This window comes from Acanthochromis polyacanthus, chromosome 9 (assembly GCF_021347895.1).
Source record: "Acanthochromis polyacanthus isolate Apoly-LR-REF ecotype Palm Island chromosome 9, KAUST_Apoly_ChrSc, whole genome shotgun sequence".
Classification (NCBI taxonomy): Eukaryota; Metazoa; Chordata; class Actinopteri; family Pomacentridae; genus Acanthochromis; species Acanthochromis polyacanthus.
The window spans coordinates 24,229,647-24,247,697 of NC_067121.1; the positions used below are offsets into that span (position 1 = coordinate 24,229,647).

Genomic DNA, 18,051 nt, shown 5'->3' on the forward strand with positions numbered 1-18,051 from the left:
GAAGCCTACAATAAGGGGACAAGCCAAAGAAACCACATGGCTTCTTTGCTCCATCAGGGCATTTGTATTCAGATATACGGCACGTATGTAGTATACATGCTGGAAAATATTGTACTGGCTCTATATGTGTTGTCTCCACAGGGAAACTTGGCCTCTAAAACCCCCCTGAGGTGCATGAAGCTGTCCTGCAGTTTGCTGGATGGGACCCCAAGGCCAGCAGCTGGTAAGGCAGACTGTACCCTAGAGATTACACTCGCTGAATACTGGCACACTGGAGAGATCTGTCAGCCTGTCATAACAGAGGAGGGCACAGTAGTGATTTATGGTTTGTCACAGTGGAACAGCCAAATGCTGCGGTAATATAAAGAGGTTTATGCACACAGTAATGACCCGCATTAAGGGATCGCGGGTGAACTCCTTTTGCTTTGACCTCCATCAATGTCGGCCAAAATGATTTTTACTTTGTGTCGACTCAGGAGCCGGCGAGAGGCTCGGTGGCAGATGGCATCTCGGTGGCACAACCTGTGGCTCGGTCAGTGTGAGGCTGCTGGGGGGAGCAGACACATGGCACCGGCTGAAGCGTTGGTGTGGATGTGTGGACTGGCACATCAAACACAGAAGGACGCTTTGGCTTCCTGACACAGCTTCAAAGGGCGGTTTCAGAGCCGGTTTTAGGGTTCAGGTTAGGTTAGGCGGAGCTTTGGAGTTTAGTTGTGATGGTTAAATGTGGAGCTGCAGGGCTGGAGAATGATTGTTGATATTTGGCTGGTTTGCTTATTTCGATAGTTAGCATGTGCCACGTTTAACGTCACTCTTACTCCCTTTCCCTCCATGTCTCCTCCACTACTCTTTCCAAGCTGAAGTAGTGTTTTGTGGATCTTTATCAGCCACTTACTGGAAAAAATGCCCCTCTCAAAACAAGAAAAATGAACTTATTTCAAAGGACTTTTACTTTGAAATATGTGAAAAAAGGTGCCAATAGAACAAGTGAAAAATTAAGATTTCTCGGAATAAGATATAATATTTAGAATGTTGAGATCTTACAATTAGCTGGGAAAATGTATTTTAAGCTATATTTTACCAGGATTGTCAACCTTAGGTGTCTTAACCCTCCTGTTGTCCTCATTTACGGCACCAAAAAATATTGTTGCCTTGTCTGAATTTTTTTTTTTTAAATTCAGGAAAAATTCCCCAAATCTTCAGGAAGAAAATTCCTTACAAGTTTCCCTTAAAAGTTTCATTAAAAAAAATTTCAAATTTGGCAAGAATTTTTTTTTAAATCTAAAAATTGTAAATATTTTCAAAAAATTAACAAAAATCTTCCAAAACAAAATTTAAAAATATCTAAAGTAATTACATATCTATCAGTAAAAGTTCTAATATTTGGGGAAAAAAATCAACCAAAATCCAGCAAAATTAATTTTTTCCCCACCAAAAAATGTTAAAAAATGTCCTCCAAAATTTTGAGAATGTGAAAGTTTTCACTGTGAAAATATATCTTTTATTCACATATTCTTAAACTTTAAAACAGGTCAATTTGACCCGCAGGATGACACAAAAGTTAAAACAAGATAATTTCAAGATTGTTTGACGTAACAAGATATTTAAGATGCATTGCCTTAAAACAAGTCCCTCTATCTTGCTGAAATGTCACTTGTTAAGTGAATTTATCTTAAATCAAGTGGAATGAGACATTTTGACTAAAAATAAGACGAATAGACTTGGTAAGATTTTGAGTTTTTGCAGTGTTACGGAGGCAAGAAGCCTCCAACTGAGAGGCAGTCTTAGTATGTAGGCAGGAGCCCCCAATATGAAGAGAACCCCTCACTCACATTGATCTAAAGATACAGCAGTTGGCTATTTCAAGTCTTAAGTGAGTTGCCTTAAATGTATGGGGAGAAGTACAAGCCATTTAAAGGGTCAAATATCTGACGAAAGTGGAGAAATTCCAAATTCGGACCTAAGTGACGATGATACAGGCCAAGGTTGGCAATCCAGTGTGCCAAATAGGAGGCAGGTCACCACAGTGCTGAGTCATCTCGCCAATAAGTCTTACTATGTCCATGAATAATTAACGAATTAATGACAGTTCTACTTCTTACAGTTCTTATTACATGTTTGGCATTAAACACACCACAATTTATAGGTATTGTGTGTATATACACACAATACCTATAAAAGTCACTTTTTTTTTTAAATGTCCCCTTTTTCCCTTTTTTTGAAGTTATCCACAAAACTTACAGATCTGGCTGATAAAGATCCGTAAGTTCTGTGAATCTTTATCAGCCACTTACTGTTTATTTCTGTTGTGTATAGGAGCATCCATGTTTTTTTCAGTTAGCAGTCACTGAAGAGATCTCTGATCTAACGAAATGTACACTGGATTAAAATCACATGTTTTATCTTTGAAAACTGGATGATTGTACATTTTTGTCAAACAAATCCTGTTAAAACTATTTGTCTTAAGTCCTTGGATCAACACAGTTTAAAGGTGCTTCTCTCTCACTCATTTTAACCTTCGGCCATGTGTTTAAATGAGCTACACATAAACTAATGTCTGAACAGTTCAATGCTTTTATAAATCCAACAAGTAGCAAGTAGCAGTCTATTCTGGTAAATTTCAATAAAACACTCAATGAGTTTCAATTTAAAATTTTTAAATCAACTTCAGTGGAGGGTCATGTACATACTGTTGGCCAATCTGTTATTCTTTTGACAAGGAAAGTACAAATTCCTGTTCACATGAGCCTTGACTCAGAAATACAAAGAAGCTAATATTCATCTGATAATTTTTAAAACATTTCAGGTGCTAGGAACTTCCTAGCTAAGTCAGAAAACATCCAAATATATTGATGTCAGAAAAACATAAATTAGTAAAATTGTTACTTTTGAATTTTAGTCCAAAGCAACTGATCTGAAATTTTGTTTTAAATCATCCTTCTAAGAAAATAACAGCACCTTCTGAATCAACAAATTCCCATTCACAATATACATATAAAGTCAAGAAACAGAGTCCTTTAACTAAAAAAAGAGGCCTATGACGAAACTATAACCCAACCGTGTTGCTGTTCAGTTTGGAAGACTACTTGTTTATTTTTAAAGGATTACGCTTACCCATATTTTCCTACTATCAACAAATTCCTGGAAAAAGAAACCAATACATCAACCCGTGAGCTACAAATTGCCATCACCAAAGCTTGTTTTAGCTTTTTCCTCTGTGCCACTGAGCCTCATTGTTGTTCAGAAGCATTAAAAACACATCAACAAGCTGCAACATTGCACTAGGTGCCATTCCTCTTTCAGGATTAACACTGGCAACAGCAGTTTATTTGATCCTATCCAACACACTCCACCCCGCTGCTGTAAATACTCACAAGTCCACCATTCATGTATTAATCAGAACCTAGAAAGGGCTTCCAACAAATGCGCTATTTACTCCTGTTTGAGCTGTATTTCCTAAAACAACTGTTGCTGTTTGGGGAGCCTTTTCAGCCTTGTTTTAAATCAAACCGTATGTTTGTGACTTCGCATCTTAAGTACTAAATGCTGCTACAGATCGGATGCCAGAGCGATGAGATTGAAAGCAAACTAAGATGTGGAAGGTTTTAATTATTTTTGTGATTGGTTGTCAGACAAATGCTAACCTCTCCTTCATTGAGCTTGAATAATGCCATTGATTCCTATTTTCTGGCTTTGAATTGGCTTCTGTTAAACAACACAGCCCCGTGTTTCATCAGCTATTACTTCAAAGCTTTGTCTTGCACCATAATTGCTCTTATCGTATCATTTGCGTAAATTACGGATACATTGCTGGTGAGAAAATATTAACAATTTCAAGTGTGAGATGTGCGCTGAGGGAAGAAAGCAGATGAATTTGCATTTGGTAATAATGTACCTGATTGTTCCTTTCGCCATGTCATACTGTAGCTCTGCATATGATTTAATGAACCACCAAGATTGCGCAGGAAAAATGAGATGAGCTCTCATCTTTTGTCTTCGTTTGACCTGGAGATGTCAAATGTGTTTTCTCTTTTTTTTCCCCCCTCCTCGTTTGTGAATATAATGATTTCCCATTAAGTTTATCAGAATTGGAGCAATTTATCATCGAGTGTTTTTCATCAGCACATAAAATGAGAGGTGTGTGAGCTGGTGTGTGTGTGTGTGTGTGCAAGCAGTGAAGCGTCAGATGTACAGTGAGAGGAGCAGGAGATGGATCCTGCAACGCTCACCTCATTAAACCACAAGCAATTACTCTAGCATGAACAGTGCAATCAGTAAGGCTCCGTCAACACACACAAACACACACAAACGAACAGGCACAACGAACAGGAGTCACACTGAACAAAACAGAGAGTGGATTTAAGCGGCAGAAAATTAAACCAACCTACGTATTGTTTGACATAATTGGACATATCTCAACTGAAAACGCACACCCCAACACACCACAGACACAACAGAACCCCGCTATTCCAGCTCCACAGGTATCTTTGATGTTGCTACTTTCATCTCTCCACCCGTTTTCAAACCTCTCTTTTCTAGCCTTTGCTTATGCTGTCTTTTCTCTCCTCTAATTCCCTTGAGACTGAACAGTCATCAAGGAAGGGAGCTTAAATCAAGAGACTGGCACCCGCTTTACAAATCACTCCAGTTTTCAGGGATCATTTGGGATTGTTATGACCGCAACTGCTGCAGTGCACTTGTTGCTAACAATGAGTCTCCTGAACCCAGAGACTTTATGCATTCCTTTAATGTTTTGGAGCAAATATTGCAAAGTTGAATCAGGGTTTGGAGCTTTGAGGCTGCTTTGGCTAAGGTGGTATTCATATTAATTAGAATACTGAGGTTTTCATGTAACTCTTTGAAAGCTGCCCATCCTGTCCCGTGGTGGTTTCGTAACATTCGCCAACCACCAGCTTCCTTCTTCTTACAGAGCCTTGCATTGATCTGTTTTCCTCAGATGTTGATCCCACAACATAAAACTTTGATTTTCTCAACAGCCCGTCACAGATCAGAGTAAAAGGACTCATATCTTTCTATTTTTTCTGTTTCTTGCCAGTGATTTGAGGCTTAGATTTAACTGAAGAGGTTTCAGCTGACAGCCGCAGTCCACAGCAACAACAACATGGCCTGAACTTCAAATACCAATCAATCCCACATTCATCTCCTCACACTGGCACCAAGTGAAGTGGTGAAAACACTGGAGTGGACTGACAGAGGGTTTTAAGTGTCACATGCTCATCTGCCAGCGGTGTGTCTTAATTCCTTCAGGCGATGCCATCGTTGGCGCTGAGGGCTTAAATCAGCAGCCGAACACGTACTTTAGCTCAGACATCGCCCACCTTCAGCAGCCAGCACAACGTCTCAATGAACACAGGCAGAAAATAGTGCGCTTGTGTGTGTCTTTCAGTGATGTGTGTGTGCCTGCAGGGCCTCAGCCGGCTCCAGCGCCTTGATTAGCAGCAGAGAGGGTTTCATACTGCTTTGGAGAGGAATCCAGCGTGAACTGTAATGAGGCAAATTTCCTTAATACAGTGCATAAGGCAGGTGTTGACAGAGACTGTATCAGCTTCTAAGTGTCACTGAGTGGGTAGCTATGCTTTTGTCTGGATTAAGATAAAGTCATGTTGTGATAAAGAGATACAAGTGAGTTTGGCAAGCAGCTTCGTACGGAAGAGAGAAAAATGTGAGCTGCAGAGGCTGTGAAAGAGTTCTCAGCTTAGCCATGAAGTAAAATGTGTTCACCTAGCAAAACAGCAGTACACAAATAATGGGAGGTTACCTAGCGTGACATCGAAACTAATGATGGGCCACTGCTCTGCCCTTCTTTGCCCAGATCTTCATATTTGAAAACAACATCTACTACAGGAAACAGTAGAGAGTCGAGCCATCCGGCTGGTCTCCACCGGTAAAGAAGGAACCGTCTTCAATGGCCTGGCTGACTGGCTATATGAGGGTAAGATGGCTAACAAACACCAAAACTCAACAAAGCCCCAGATAACACTGTGTACAACTGAAGACGCCTGAGAGAGAACTGAGAATCTACACAGACACTGTGTCCATTATTTCCATGTTGTAAGTACTGAACTTCTCTAAATTCTGTGACTTAATCCTCATTATTTTGGCGAGGGCCTGGAGTCTATCCCAACCGACTTAGGGTGAAGGCAGGAGACATTGCTGGACAGGTCGCCAGTCTATCACAGGAATATATATAGAGACAAACAAGCATACTCACATTCACACCTACAGACAATTTAGAATTACAAATTAACCTCAGCATGTTTTGGACTGTGGGAGGAAGTCAGAGTACCCAGAGAAACCCACATATGTGCAGGTTGAACATACAAACTTTATGCAGAAAGATCCCAGGCCCAGGCTGAGAAGCAAACTGGGGATCTTCTTGTTGCAAGGCAACGGTGTTAACCATCGAGAACCTCAGAGCCAACATGACACCACTATATAATTAAATAATGTCGCTTGTTGTGCTTTAGTGATATCTGAACTCTGCTGGTGTTTACATCTGTCAGCTTCTCTCCTGCTCACATATCCTGTATTTACAAAAGCTCATTTACATATTTTTAATGTAACCGTCATCAGACAACATAAATTTGAAGTAGTGAGTCAAATGCACTCATTTAGACTACACGTTTGAGCCATTTCCCAGCTGTTGCTCTGCACTGCTGAACTATTGACTTTATAACCGCACCATTTCTTACAAATTCACCCTTCACGTGAGTTAAAGTCAATCTAATATTACATTTCCATTTAAATGATTGCCCACAAGGAGGGTTTGAAGTGATTGAAAGTCCTGGTCTCACACACTCATTTAGGTCTGTTTCAACTGCTGGGTGATCAACTGTTTTGTTCCACGCTGTCAGTCACAGATGCAGCTACAGACAGGGAAACAATCCATTTAGAACAGGCTATAAGGGTTCGAACAGCTATGGTGAAATCACCATCACTAACCATCTTTGCAGTATTTTGAGCTGAAAAATTGAAAGACACATTCTGGAAGCATGTAAGACTTTCATTATGTTTCTGGAAAGGGACCCAAGATAGAAAGCCCAGTCTGCTCTCATTGGCCATACAGCATAAAAACCAATGAGCATATAACCCTGGCAGAAGTGGTTCTAGTACAGAAATAATGTCAAACTGCAAGGAAGTTGCTTGTTTAAGGTTCAGACTAGGCACTATGAGAATGTGTTACATGGCGACGCAGAGAAGTATCAGATGAAACACCTTAAATGTAAAAATTATGAAGGTAAGGAGAAGCTGCTTCTGTGGGAACTCCCTTAGGTATGGATTTGGACTTTATGATGCTGCAAACCATTTACATGCACATAAAGCAATAACATACTAAAGAAAAAAAAAGAAAAAAAATGCATAATATGGTCTCTTTAACCATGTATTAGCTGATTTTGGCCACTTGTGGGCACAGAAATAAGCCCTAAACACAAGCAACACTCAGAATTCAAAGCTTTAGGCTGACATAGCAGTGTTAATTCTAAAGCTTTAATGGAGGCTCAATAGTGACTGTCTTTTACCTCCAGATATCTGGCTTTAGGCTGCTAAATGTTTCACTCTGATCACTAGCTAACCTCATTTTCTAACTTTGTCTTCTGACTGCTGCAGGTAGTCTGGCACATTGGAGACTTTTAGAGCTTTCCCCTTACAAACAGCTGCCATCTGCATCTGGCTGTGCTCCCACTACATTCACCAGCTCGTCGCTAACTGCATCTGTGTGCTGTTTGGTGATGGTGTGCACTGGGATTTCAGCGGTGTTTTCCCCCTGAAAACAGCTGCCTACCGTCCACACAGCACAAGAGTAACGTGTATACATTTGGTCAGAGGTGCCCACAAGCTTTCTGACACATACTATATCCAGGCAGCTAAACTGAAGCCACTTTAATCTAGTCCTTTCTGACACTGCCCCACCACCAGCAACATACTCACTTGTGCGCATGATTCCTTCTGAGAGAGCACAGCTGGCTACATTTCCGTGCTCCTCCTTCTCTACACTTCCCATAGCTTGTCTTTGTGTCGAGGCAATTTTAATTAATTCATGTCTGCACCATTGCAATCTCACTCAGCAGATGCTCAAAAGCCAGCACACTTGTAATTTAATATGAGACATTTTTCTGATTACAGCGTATGTGGGACAGACATTCTAATTACATACCACTTGAATACGGATTTTGTTTACCGATCCACTGCCGCTGTTTGAGAATCGTTTTCCCCTCTGTGTTTATTTATAATAAAGTTTATGGTATCTTATTAAGACTTCTGTTTCCAGCATAGTTCTAATTATTAATTGTGGATTTATTCAGAGGGCGGTTTGGGGTAATAATTGCGGGGTAAATGTAATTGCAAAATGCCAGTTATTGTAAGGGAAATTCTGTTACAGAGCATGAACTGCTTCAGGGTCGGCTCTAATCGGTTTTTCATTAATGGGATTATTTCTTTGTTGTCGACGCAGAACATGACATAAAAGACGTAATCCATTTTGAGCGCTAAAGAAAGATTTGCCTTGCCGTGTTTTCCCACTATGTTGTAGGGATTTATCAGTGGATATAACATGCCATCTCACAAAACAGAGATGACGCAGCGGACGTATTTTACACACATTTCTTGCAGCGAAGATTTGGCAACAGTTGTGTGAATATGGTTCAAGGCGAGGGAGCCTCTTTTCTGTCAGGTATCTAATGCTGTAGACTCAAATATCATCATCCGTGAGTGCAGGTAATGTTCCCATCACAGTATTGTTAGAGCTCTCTTTAAAACAGGTGAAGTTGTATCACGCTGACATTAAATGAAACACTTAAAGATAATGTGCCAGTCTTATAGCTGCACCTTTACACCAAATGGGATATTCTACAAGACAGAGCAGCAGATGATTCACCTTCTTCTGAAATTCTAGCAAAATGTTCAAATCCAGCTTTCTGCATTTACAGATAGCCCAGTAAACAACAATTATAGGCAATCTTTCAATGCTGATCATTGCTAATTATTCCTCAGTTGTCGTAATAGAGCACCAACGAGCATGAGCATTACCTTTGATCAACAGATTAAAGATAGAGAAGTCATGGGATTGAAGCTGGAAAGACTTTCAGAGTGTCTCCTGCAGAGCTTTGGAAGGCGATGTATGTAGGTTTACCTTGTCACATGTGGGGTGATCTGTACCTGTAAAGATCTGTAGGATTCGCTCTTTGCTTGTGGCCTCGTGTTGGCTAAGGGAGGGTTTGACAGCTGTATGGATACATCTGGCACTAGAGGCTAGGATGCAAAACACAGAGAGTAGCACATCAGTTGCACAACCACAGCACCCCAAAGCTGATTTGTCATAGCAAATGTGCAAGTGTGAGAAACAAGAAATCTTTCTGTGGGGCTGTTGCAGGAAAAAGAGACACCTTTTGATTAGTATGAATTGCTAGCACACAGTAATGCGCTGCGGCTTGCGTCGAATGTCAACAAGTGCAGCATCTGCAAAGAGCAACATGCCAGGAGTCTTAATAAATGCTCTGACCTTCATATAATACTGGATTAAATTAATTTTTTGTTGTGCTCTTCCTGCTTCAGGAAGAAGTAGCTCAGACTGATTTTCTCTGGGCAAAGGCCTTGAAAATCCTGATGCACTGCAACAAACCAGACTCGGCCTTAGAGTGGAAAATCAATCAAATGCAGAGAATTCAGCGCTGAATGGTCTCCTTTGCCCCACTCAGACCCTGCATTCACAGCAATGTGAAAAAATTATTATGGCCTGATGATTAAAAGGAGAACCGTGTCTTCATAGAGGTTAACCTTTTTATTTTCGACCAGGCAAAGGTGAATGTTGTATCTCCACATGTAGGTTTAATGTAATGTTCTGCAAGGACTTTTCATAGAGCTCTTGTGCCCCTGCTGGAAGAAACATCACTTGTTTATCTGTGGAGTGAGGCGTTAATACACTAAAATTGACATGCATGATCATACATTTCCAGCAAGAAGGAATTTCTGAACTTTCTCTTCAGTATGCCTTTAAACTATTTAAAAGCCCAGTCCTATAATGACATGGGATATTTCAAGGCTGTGGGGTTTTTTTGGCTCAAAAAGAAAGACAGAAAATGATGGCATCTCTATCAATGTATATCTGAATTTCTAACCGTCTAAATTAAAAGTGAGGAACTAATTTGTCATTCTTCAGTGAGATCCAGCCAGATAACATGCCTTCATATTTAAATGTCTATTTACATGCTCGCAAATGTCTTTGGAAAATGACGTGCAAAGCATGTCAAAGAGGAAGCTGCAGATACATTAAATGAGACTGTTTTGCCTGGAGATTGGTGTTTGAAGGAAGTGTCATTTAAACAGATTAGAGAAGAATTCATCACACAATTGAGTAAATCACATCTTAATCTTGTATTCTAAAGATATTGAGAGTCAAGGACAAAATTGTTCAGTGTACACAACATAAGAATACTTGAGCATGCAAAGACAACTAAGAAACCAGCATAAAAACAACAGAATGCACAAGTATTAATTTAAACAGTGATCTTATTAACCACGCCTGACGAACGTCAGCGGGGTTACTGCATTCGTGGCGGTATCTGGCTGGCTGGGTAAGTATGTATGTATGTATGTGGCTATGTCCGTTCCGATATCTCTGCAAGTGCTGAAGTCAGGATAATCAAACTTGGCACTGAAGATCAGTCTAAGGTCCCCTGCTCAGTTGTGGAGTTACAGGTCAGCAGATCAAGTAGAAAGGGAGATACGTACGATGATCAAATTGATACATATTGCATCATTTGTATGGGGAGGACAGGGTTTTCGCCAGTAGAGGGCGTGGTTCTGCCCTCTACTGAGGGCTTGTCTGGTTGTGCTCTACATCTGTTCTTCGGTTTTGTTCTTAGTGTCTATATGGTTGTTTTATCTTACAGAGGAGATCCTGCAGACCCACATAGCTCACTGGTGGTCTCCAGACGGACTGCGTTTGGCCTACATGACCATTAATGACACGCTGGTGCCAAAAATGGAGGTCCCATTCTTCACAGGAACACCATATCCTGCCAGCTTAGACTACCACTACCCAAAGGCAAGTCTGCAGGAGCAAATCCCACACCTGTTCTAAGTGGCTTTAATTGGTATTTTTGTCATAAAGAAGTATCAAACGAAAACAATATGACAATGTCAATGGGGTTGCTTGTAGTGATGAATCTACAGAACGTTGTCACCCAAACCTGCAGCTCTCTGTGGGTTTATCGAGTATATCTGGTCTTAGGTCAATGAAGATGTGTAAGGAAGAGATTCAAGGACGGAGGAGCTGAAGCAGCCTAATGAGAAAGCCTTTCATTTCATAGCGTTAGAAGTGACACGAGTTATTTATTGCATACTGCACCGCTGTATCAGCAGTCAAACCAGAAACCTGTGAAGGTGCAGCATTTATATGACACACTGCTTCACAAAACATTTCTATGTAGGTTACTTAATGTTGTCTTACTCAATGCTGCTCCTAAAGTCTCCTCAACAGCCAAGATCCTCCATGATGGAAGAGGGAGAACATCTCCCGGAAGAGAGAGGAGATGCGAGCAAGCATGAGTTAGCATGATGAAAAGTGCCCAATGTGTATATCTCTGTGGATTAACCCCTCTCCCAGTTTCTACATCTTCAATTCCCTTACTTAACTCCCCCCCAACCTCTTAGTTCTACCAACCACAGATGTGAGAAGGCAAGAAAAGACAAGATGAGAGAGGAGTTGAAACAACCGGCATTTTACAAAATGTCAACTGATTTTCACACAGCTGCATCATCTGTGCAACGTTTTTGTTAAAGCTGGCATCTGTATTTTATTTTCTCTGTTAACTGAAAATAACCGTGTTTGTGACAATTTACAGCGTATATTTACTTATAATTCAATTCACAACAGGGCATAAGTCAAGAATCTATCAAGACAACCACCATAATGTATGAAGCAGTACTACCCAAATAGAAAAGTAAGACATATTATGGTAGAGTTACAGTCACGTTTGTTAGCCTTGCTCCCGCCATGTTTATATATTCTAGCTGTGTGTGGTGCTCCTCTTATACCATCTAAATAGACTTCCACAAAGGATGCATCAGTAGCTCCTCCAGAAAGCCCCCTTTCCCTCCTCTAGACACATTTAAGAAATGGAAACAAGATGGTGTGCTCAGATTGATTTCAGGCTTTCAGGAGGACAGAGGAGGCTCAAGGAGGAGGATTTGGAAGTGAATATCCCACTAGTTTTCCCACAGAGAATCTTTAAGTGACTCACTTCCACAGATGCTCTAATTATTGATATAAAAGTTCTAACATATCTGGTTCTTTGATACACAATCAAAGGTAAAACAACGGTGACTGCAACCGACACGCCGCATTGTGGTAAACATCTTAACCCTCATCAACTTAAACTTTGTCATGAGCTTTTCCACCGAGACCACTGTGGGGATGAAAACTGACATTCACAATTCTTTGTTTGTTAAAGAAACTGATGTGTATCTCAGTGCCAATACAAAATGGCTACTGGATGAGAAAATAAGAAGCATCAGTATTATTTGGGATCATCCATCAGCCATCCCTATTTTAGCTGCACCAAAAAAAAAAAAAAAAATCAGGTACTGGCAGGTTTAAATATTCATATTAAGTTGATATAAGGCCTTTGATGGACAGATCTTGTTTAACTCTGAAAACAATAGAAAGACAGCTTCTCACTGTCTCAAAGTGTAATCCAGATTGACCCAAAGTGTCTCATTTCCTGCGGCTCTTGCAGGCTGGTGAGGAAAACCCTGTAGTGCACCTGTCAGTCGTGAGCCTCCACGGTCCTCTGCCACACGGTGGTGATGAAGAAACCCGATGACCCCCGAATAGGGTGAGTGACAAACTGGAGGTGCCTCATTGTGTGTGGAGCGACAAGCGCAAAAACATCCCTGGAGCCTTTTCTTAAAGAAAGAGGAAACAGAGTTTGTCAGAGATGTGATGTCTTCACTCTCTGGTTTTCCAGGAGGGAATATTATATTACCATGGTGAAATGGGCCACCAACACCAAACTGGCTGTCAACTGGCTGAACAGAGCCCAGAACAACTCCATCCTGACACTGTGTGAGGCGACCACTGGAGTCTGCATTAAGGTGAAGCAAAGTGTGAAATTAGCTGCCACTGTTGATGCGGTGTTGAATGATTAGTACGGTGACATTCATTGGGGGGGAAAAAAAAATCATATGACTGACATGTTCTCGCATGTCCATAAACATGGGTAATGTAGGTTTTTAATTAAACCTACATTTATCATCCTGCTGCAAATACTCATTGCAGCATCCAAGCAACTGTACTATGTAATCCAGTGTGGGTGATGTTTGCTAAAAACTACAGTGCTCAGGTGTTACAGGAAATTATTTTGCTTTGTTTAGCACTCTCAGAAATACATCTGGTGGAGAATTAGATGAGAAGCTTGTGTATCCATGAAACTATATGGTAATAAATCTTTTAAATTGCTGCTTTTACACTTTGGTTTTCGCACAGACTAGATAAGCAAGATATAATGTGTCAAGCTTCAGCTCAATCTTCACTCTAACAAATTGAAAACGTGACACAGCTTTACCACATGACATACGATGAAAAGTGTGACTGTCACACGAGGAGGACAGCCTGAAATTGTAATACCGTTGACGCGACAGTTTAATCCCCAAGTCAGACGCTCTGAAAAATGTATGAGGTGCGGCTATTATATGAGGAGACTGAGCCTGTGTCAGTCAAACCACAGCGTACTAGACTGGAGCACATAGCATGCATTGATCAGTGGGCATAGAATAAACAGAATAAACAACCCCTGAAAATTTCCGCCTGCTTAAAGTGATTCATTATTTAACTACCACACTTCATACATCCTAAACTGCAGCCTTTCGGTTTGCTAATTGGGTGGCAAATGTAGAATATTGCCATAGTTATCCTTTCATTTTTGTGCAATTTCTCGATTAAAGCTCTCTACTCAGACTTTCCTATTCCTTTCAGAAACATGAAGACGAGAGTGACAGCTGGCTGCACCGACAGGTATGCCATCAAAACACTGCTGCCCTGTTACTGCATCGCATTTAGATGAAAACAGACTGTGTTTGCTCCGTGTGTCTGTAGAAGTAAATACCAGGAGATTCCAAAAAGCCCTGCAGGCATGTTTTAGGACACACACATGCAGGCTTTATTATTTCTCTCACTCTGCAGAATGAACCGCCACTTCTTTCCCAAGACGGACATAAGTTCTCTTCACCAGGGCAATCCCCAGGGTGGCAGAGGGAAGTTTTTCCACATCTCCATGTCCACCTCAATTGGTATATAACAGCAAAATTGTGCTTGTGTATTTATCACTTGGGGGGTTTGTTATGAGGGTTAATATGTTGCTGTTCTTTCAGCCTAACACGAGCAAGACATCCTTCAGTCCTTGACCTCTGGAGACTGGGACGTCACCAGCATACTGCCTACAACCATGAAGGAATCCATGTAGGACTTTTGGATATTTTTGCATTCACGTTTTAAAGCCACTGCTAAGAAAATCCAGGTAATTTGTTAGTTGATGCCTCATTTTCTGGATGTTTCCCAGATACTTTCTGAGCACAGAGGACGACCCCAACGGCGGCACTTATACAGGTAGGATTTTAATCAGACGTCATCCGAGAGCTTGTGGGATTTCATCGAGTGCTTGTTGAAAGTACACAATGAATTTACTCGTTGCCGTCCTGCAGCGCTGAGCACAATCCCTCCATTCAACCGCTGCTGCCTGTCTTGTGAGTTCAAGTGCGGCTACGTGGATGTTTCATTCAGCCACGACATGCAGTACTTCCTACTTTACTGTAAAGGTAAGTGTCCTTTACCTTGAGTCACAACTTTCTTTGTGACATCGGTTCGAATGTGTTTTACTGAAGAGGCACTCTTGAGAATGAAACTCTGCTGGGGAGAGGCAGAGAGTCGTGTTCGGTAGTAGAGGATCTGAATTAGTGCTTCATGCCAGGTTGAGAACTTACATCAACTGTAGAACGTCAAAGCCCGCTGATTAACCACAGAAATAAATGGCTTCATGTCAACAATCATGTGAGAAGTACTGAACTGCTGGCAGAGAGCGTGAGCTTCTGCTTGTAGTGTTTGTTATATGGAGAAGAATAGTGGGTTACCATTGTGTTGTTGTTTACTCAATTTGCTCCTTAGGAGACACAACATCATTGTTTTTTGTTTTACTGTCCTTATGGCTTCAACACTGGGCAACAACATCACTCAGCTTCTATGGAAGCTGATTTGTTTAGGAGGAGCACTCTGGAGAGGAGAAGTGCCAGTGGCTTTCTTCATTAATTGGATCTTTGGAGAGTAGCTCCATTGTGAATAATAGCTACTTCCTCGTGGGACGGAAGTAGATTATTAACTGTAGAGCTGGCTGAGAGGGCTCCTTCTGAAGTCTGTTTAAGACGGAGAGATTATTCTGTTGCAGAGACGCGCCTGGGTTTCAGTGGCTTGATTAGAAGTTTGTCAGAGTCATTTGAGCCCATTATTAGTGTCTTTTGAGAGATATTTTTATGATGCTATCAAATTATCTTCTATTACTGTACTTCTGTTAACTGTTTTCCCCTTAAATGCTCTTTATAGGTCCAGATATACCAGTGTGGCTGTCTATAGCACTGACGACAAACAGAGTGAGTGTCTCTCCCACATCATCGTGTACGGCAAAGTGGACTGAATTCACTGCAAATATGTTTGGATCGATAAAAAATGTCACTGAGAGACTGTAACAGGTTTTTCTCTTGAACTGCAGAGGTGTTTGACGTGGAGACAAATGAAAGAGTCACAACACATACAACAACATGCAGATGCCCAGAGTAGAGTACGAGACGATCACCATAGACGACTACAGTATGCATCTGCATTCACTTAACTGTGAATAAAACAAGTCAGTGTGGGTTAAAAGATTCTCATTGGCCTCTACTTCTTTGTGCAGCTTTGACAATGCAGATTCTCAAGCCAGCTGGATTCATAGATACAGCTCACTACCCTCTACTGCTGCTAGTGTGAGTATATATCTACTTTCAAAAGCTACCTCTACGACGGACTGCACACAATATTATCAAAGTTTGAATGTTGCAACTAAAAAAATGCTTCCATTGTTATTCAAAAGAAACTAGATTGGTTTAGCATTTCTCTTCCCTAAATCTGGATGACTCAAAAGAGTGGGGGTGTGCAGTATGGAACCATAAACACTGGATTCTGGTTTATCTTTGGTATGCCGCATTAAGTTCACTTCACTGAAGAAACAGAAGATTAGAAATAACGTCAAAGGATTTATATGATCGTGAAAAGCAGAAGTATTATTGTTTTGGTAGCAAAGTGCCGGATAACACACAGCATCGTGTTACTGAAACTGTATGCTTTCTTAAAATAACAAGTTTAATCCTTGATTAACAACACTGGAAAGTCTAAATAGCTTACAACAGACATAGGAAATGAAGTCAGAAGTGGGACTGAGAAACCGTCCCAAGGTACTGAGTTGTAAAACTGTCTTTGCGATTTGGAGATCAGAAACTCTGAGTTACTACTTGTCATCATATGCAACATTATGCCTGCCTGATAAATGCCCTCATCTTTCAAACCTCGTTCCCTAGGTTTGTCAAACGGTAGAAGAATAGAACAGTCACTTTTGTCAGTTTGGAGACAACCCTGATTGGACAGATGCCTCATTATTCTGTCAGTCACTGTTTTAGTTTATGTCTGTGAAGCTGAAGAAAAAAACGTCACAATCAGTTTTAGACTTAAAATGAAATTACCAAACTTACTTGCAAAGTCCAAACCCCTCCCCAAAGCAGCTGGAAACAAAGAAAATCAAAAAATTCTCCCAGCTTTTTCTGCATTGACTGGACTGATTTAATAAAGCTCTAAAATAGCTTCAATAAATTTCTGTCACTCAAGATATACAATCATGCTAGAAAAAAAGTACTGCACACTCACACTTGTAAAACTGTTACTATTGATTATTTGAAAGACTCTGTAGAAGATAAGTTGATTCAGTTCTTTGTTTACGTGTCGGGATTTGTGGTGTTGTACAAAGGTTGAAATCTTCCGAGTATGGCCACAAAAGTCTCCGACTTCATTAATCATCCCTTGAAGCTTACTACCAGCGTTTCGCTTCACAGGGACGGTACACCTGGCGGCAGATGGTGACGGAGCGCTTCCAGGGTGGATTGGGCCACAGTTCTGGTCAGCAGCTTCAGCACCATCGTCATCCGCTTGACGGCCACGGCAGCGGCTTTCAGGCACAAACCTCCTTCACGAAGTCCGCCAGGAAACTGGGAAGCTGGAGAGAGGGACCAGCTGGAGGCGCTCAGGTCTGACTTTCGCTACAGCTGTGAGCATGACTGCAACTGAAGGGGCCGAACAGGCTGTAAGTTTTATTCATTTTGTTTCATTTTCAGGTTCATATCCAAAGAGCCCTACGTTGATAAGAGTCGAATGGGAGTCTACGGAAGGTTATGAAGACGGAATGCTCGAAGAGACGAAGGGAATGGTAAGCTGCATGCTTTCACGCAAATAAAAGTGAAATTAAATAGCATCTCCTTCTTTGTCCCGACCTATGGGGGGATATTTAGCGACAATGGCTTTTGAGCTCGGGGGAGTTTGACCAACTTAAATGTGGAACGGCTGTCTCCCCCATCACCGATTTCGAGCTATAATGGTAAACTTGACACTTCACTGTTATGGAATATTAAACTGTAATGCTCTTGGAACAGTGAGGCGAGTGACCTTTCTAACTGCTGGTTTTCTCTTTTTCAAACTGCAGCATCTGCTTTTTCAGAACGATATCTCGGAGCAAAGACAGATTCCCGAGTATATACGTAAAGTGTCCACCTTTTTGTCTCCTTATCAAAAAATTATGCATGTTTAGCTGGAGTGGGCAGAAAGAGTAAAGGTCGGTTAAAAATGCTATTTGATGACATTTCTTCCCCATTTGTGTTCCTCCAGACTGCAAACTTAGCACACCAGAGCGGTGTTCAGCTGCTGGAGAAACGGTACCTAATATTCACCCAAACGCTGAT

General features: G+C 41.1%; 1 pseudogene; it reads left to right on the forward strand.

Moving 5' to 3' along the window:
• LOC110957085 (dipeptidyl aminopeptidase-like protein 6) overlaps positions 1-18,051 on the forward strand; it is a 77,664-nt pseudogene that overhangs the window by 57,067 nt on the left and 2,546 nt on the right.